Source organism: Sus scrofa, chromosome 1, assembly GCF_000003025.6.
Source record: "Sus scrofa isolate TJ Tabasco breed Duroc chromosome 1, Sscrofa11.1, whole genome shotgun sequence".
Classification (NCBI taxonomy): Eukaryota; Metazoa; Chordata; class Mammalia; order Artiodactyla; family Suidae; genus Sus; species Sus scrofa.
The window spans coordinates 76,385,942-76,391,111 of NC_010443.5; positions in this window are offsets into that span (position 1 = coordinate 76,385,942).

The following is a 5,170-nucleotide window of genomic DNA, read 5'->3' on the forward strand; positions in this document are numbered from 1 at the left end:
CTGTACCCATAGCATATCAAACTTCCAGGCTAGGGGTCCGATCAAAGCCACAGTTGCCAGGCTACACCACAGCTCGTGGCAACACTGTATCTTTAACCAACTGAGCAGGGCCAGGGATCAAACCCGCCTCCTCATGGATATTAGTCAGGTTCATTATCGCTGAGCCACAACAGGAACTCCAGGGACCCACTCATTTTTTATAAGCAGACTTAAACTAAAGTTTTTGGTTGAAAGGAGAGAATCTACTTAATGGGCTCAAGGAGAAAGGGGGATTATGGTAAAATGTTTTCCCACAGAATCCATGGACAGGAATTTAAATCCAGACATTACTCATATAGTCCTACAAATTGAGCATAATTCAATTCTACTACTTAAAGGACAAAACGTGCATTACTATGTTTACAACAGGATCTTTACCAGGGACAGGTAATATATTCAGGAGGTAGCACAAATGTAAGAACATAAGAACTTTGGGTAGTTTTTACTTTGTCTATCCTAGGACATAAGGATACATGAAATATTCCCCATTTAGGAAAAGAAAGGACAAGATTTTTATGTAAAAGCTAGATGTCACCAAATGATGTATTTGCCCTGTGATATTAAGATTTTACTCTCATAGTTATAAAACGTATCCTTAATTACTGTAGAAAAATAGCTTCTTTTGGGGGGAATCTCTGATACTCTTCAGCTCCTGTTCCCTTACTCTTCTTAATACAATAAATTTTGAAAAGCCATTTTTAAAAATGTGAGGTTTCTAAGGAATGCAGAATTGATGGTCCAGTCAGACTTCATGAGAAGTGGAACTAGGTCAGGACCTGGGTCATTCTTGATGCTTCCCCAGGAGCACATGGCCCATTGGGCTTCCTCCTTGCCCCCTCTCTCCTGCCAGGCTTCCTCTACATAAACCTGAACAACCTGGGCTGTTGGCCTAAGTCTACATGTCTCCAGGGCCTGCCAGTATCAGGAAACAGCCAGAATCCCTTTAGTGCAAATTCTGCAGAACCTGACCAGCCTAACCCAATTCACAATTAAATCCTTTTAGAAGAGCCTGCTATAACCTTGACTTTCGCCTTGCCAACCAAGTCAAAAGAATACATTCCTGGCTTCCTTCGAATCTAGTGTGGGCCTATGCAATAAGATTTAAGCAAAAGTATTTGTGATTCTTCTAGAAAGTTTCTTTGAGCCACACCCTGGAGATAGCAGAGTATGAGCAGGAAGAGCCTGGACCATTGATGAAGTCTCCACTCCAGCCCAGAACTGCCTAAATCTGGGCTTCTACTATGTGAGAGAGAAATGCCTATCTGGTTTAAGCAACTACTTGGGGGAGTTCCTGTTACTTGCAGTTGAAGCTAAACCTAACTGATAGTTTCCTCTGATCCAGTAACTGCGGTCAGAAAAGCAGGATACTGGGGATATTGCCCAAACAATAAACTCGAAGTCTGAGCAGCTTTCCCAGGAAAGGGCACCTGGGCAGAGCAGGCAAACTGTTGGGCATTCACTACAATAGCTAAGTTCCACTGAAGGACTACTTGCGTCTGTATGGAAGAGAAGTACTAGGATGCATGAAAAATCTGGGGGTGGACTGATATCTTAGAACACAAATCAGAGTAAAAATTATCATTCAAGAGAAATTTAGGCTCTAGGTGGTGAAATTGTGGGTAACATGGCTACAGGCCAGGTCTGCATGTGCCCTGCCTAGATGGAAGTCAATTGTTTTGCTAATAACTGAGGAAACATTGGTTACATTTTTTTTTTTTTTCAGGGATCTGGTTAACTCATTTCCTTTAGCTACCTAGTGCTATGATTTATAGGCAGCAAAGTAACTTAGGATAATAAAACCCCCAGGCCTGGTGGAAAACTACAGAGATTTTTCAAGGAGGAAAAAGACCACTTAAATATCTCAATCAGCTTTTTCTAAGTGAATGATACACAAAAGAAACGGGTTTCAAATGTGTCTCCATCATTCACACCCTCAAGAAGAAAGATGAGAGGAATCAAGAAAAAAAAAATACTGTTAAGTGCTACATTCATTTCAAATATCTGACAAGTTATGAGAGTCCTGAAACAGGTTTCCCAGAACTACAACTCCCAGAGGACACAGGTCCCATGATCATTCTCTTCCTTTTCTCTAAAAGCTCTTAATGGATTGCTGGAGAAAGATGGTTCAAATATCAATTGATTTGAATGCATCTATTCAATCAAGGAAGAATATATGTCATTTTTAAGAAAGAGCCTTTCTTTTGTAAAATCATGTCCTACTGGGTGTGGCCTTTTAGTTTGACTTCTTTTCTTCCTGAGCAAATAGAATCCTAGAAGTCTGTACATGACTCCTGCCTGCTAAAGAGCATGGCACCTGCAATGCCAAGATGTTCTAATCTGCCACATCCCTCTGGGTCACAGGCACAGCAGGTCCCAGCTCAGCCACAAATGTCAGGCACTTGAAAGCAGGGATTTAAGAAGGAAAGGGGTTGCTCTCCATGTTCAGAAAAAGATTTCTGTAATAGAAAATGAGGGGGGGGGGATTAAGTAGTCCATTCTCAGGCCTTAGCATAGATCGACAAAGACTTCAACTTACAAAAACAGGAAGTCTGTGGAAATTAAAAAAAAAAAAAAACAGACCAGCCAATGAGAACATCAATGGCTATTTATCCAGAGCTTGCTATAGCAAGGGAATCAGCCCCCAGCACGCCAAGGCAGGCAGAAGAGTGGAAAAGCTTTATCGTGAAGAAAGGGTGCCCTAATTGGAGGCTTTGGGCCTGGGGAAGCTGTTGGCAGGCCATTAAGAAGTGGGGTGTCCTGTGTGATTGACTTAGATGCGTATTTGACTTTCTCTGGTTGGTTTTAGGTTGGACAAAAATTAGGAAAAAAATTTTTGGGCAAAAACTAAGAAAAAACTTGTCTTAAGTCAGACGTCAGTTATTAATCAAGTACTGGCCATTTGGGGCCAAGTGTTGCAGAAATTATTGTTTAGTTTCTGAATTGTTCCTAGAGATAGAAATTTAGCTTCTTACAAATCTGATCCATAGCAGATTGGCTCCCTCACTGGTTCTTATAAATAAGAGGTTAGTTTTCTGGACAGGTTGCAATAGACCAGATCAGAGTTCTTCTACATGTAGTTTGGCCATTGTCTATTTTCGTAATCAGTCTGTCTTCTTTCAAACAGGCAGCCATCTCTGGGCAGCTGACATACAGGTGGCTCCCAGCATTTCTAGAGAGCCACTTTGGGGGACAGTTAATTTCTACCACTTGGCCCAGGAGTGCCTAAGAACATAACTTCTTCTTCTTCTTCTTTTTTTTTTTTTTTTTGTCTTCTTGCCTTTTCTAGGCTGCTCCCTCAGCATATGGAGGTTCCCAGGCTAGGGGTCTAACTGGAGCTGGAGCTGCCGGCCAACACCACAGCCACAGCAACGCGGGAACCGAGCCACGTCTGCAACCTACACCACAGCTCACGGCAACGCCAGATCCTTAACCCACTGAGCGAGGCCAGGGATTGAACCCGAAACCTCATGGTTCCTAGTCGGATTTGTTAACCACTGCGCCATGACAGGAACTCCAGAACATACCTTCTTATGTGAACCACTCCCTCTTAACTCAGTGCCCCAAGATGGCTGGAAAAGGAGGGGCAGTGAGTGGTTGCAGTAGTGGCAGAATCCCGTGGAGTCGAGGAGCAAAACAACACACGTGACTCTCAGCCTCAGCTATGGGTTAGAACTCTGCAGGTTATAAGTAAATACTGATGCCAGAGCCCCATCCAATCCCCAAAGATGCTCATTGAATAGAGGTGGGCCAGGTATCAGTAGTTTTTTTCAAATCTTCCCAGGTGACTTTAATATGCAACTCAGGTTGGCAGCTACTGACCAAAATTAATAAATCTATAAGAGACATGGAGCAAATATTTAGCAGTTAGTGAAAATGAAATTCGGGCATGCAGCCATGACCACTTTCTCAAGAAACCTCTAATCTTTCAGTCTTATAATGTTGGGCTTTAGATACGTAAAATGCAGAGTTAAACTAGAGTAATCGCTTACACCATTCCAAATAGGCAATAGTCATACAGAGTATGAACCTACCTACAGGAAATGCAAATGCTGCAGGATCTAACCCATGGGCATAAGGAACAACTGTGTATACTTAAAACTGTTGTAAAAATGCCTGAAATACAACTATTCTGGGCAGCCATTTTCATTTTTAACCATTAAAAACGTATTCCCCCTCTTCAAAATGCCATTTTATCATAACATATTATTCCTCACAGATCATGTGTAATGAATACATGTGTGAGTGTGTGGATGGGCATGTGTATATGTGTGTATTTTCAGTCTACCTGAGCTTGCACATGTCTCAAAAAAATTTAAACAGAATTCAAAACAAGTGCATTTTAGGCACAGAAACTCCAAAACCTCAAAAGAATCCCCCACATAATCCACACACCTGCTATCCAATTTTTATTTCTAGCTAGTTCTAAATTTTCAAGTGTACCAATTTATCTGAATTCAATACAACAACACCCCCTGGTGGAATTCCATAGAAAAGACTCCACCGTTGATTTCACTTGGGAAATTTAATACTTTGAAGGATGATGTAGATCTTCTGGTACACTGGCATACATGCCCTTCTCTCCATCTTTCTCTCGCCCAGCACAATGCTCTCTTCAAACAAATTGTATGCAAGAATTCAATGAACAAAATGGCAAGAATGGAGCTGTCCTAGAGGCTTTCACTTTCCCATTCTCTTTGCCAACCCCATAACTTCCCCCTAAGGTGTCTAAAATAAAACTTATTATTACAAAACATAAGCCACAGCCCCCCAAAATTAAAATTAGGATTACATGGAGTTCCCATCGTGGTGCAGTGGTTAACGAATCCGAATGAGAACCATGAGGTCTTGTTCAGTGGGTTAAGGATCCGGTGTTGCTGTGAGCTGTGGTGTAGGATCCCGCGTTGCTATGGCTCTGGCGTAGGCCAGTGGCTACAGATCCGATTAGACTCCTAGCCTGGGAATCTCCATATGCTGTGAGAGGGGCCCTAGAAAAGACAAAAAGACAAAAAAAAATTAGGATTACATATATTTCTCCCAACCTTCCTTACCTTAATGAATGAAGCGTCTCCTTTCACCATTCACTCAGCTAAAAACCCTCCTGAGTATTCATAATACACATAGATCAAAGCTT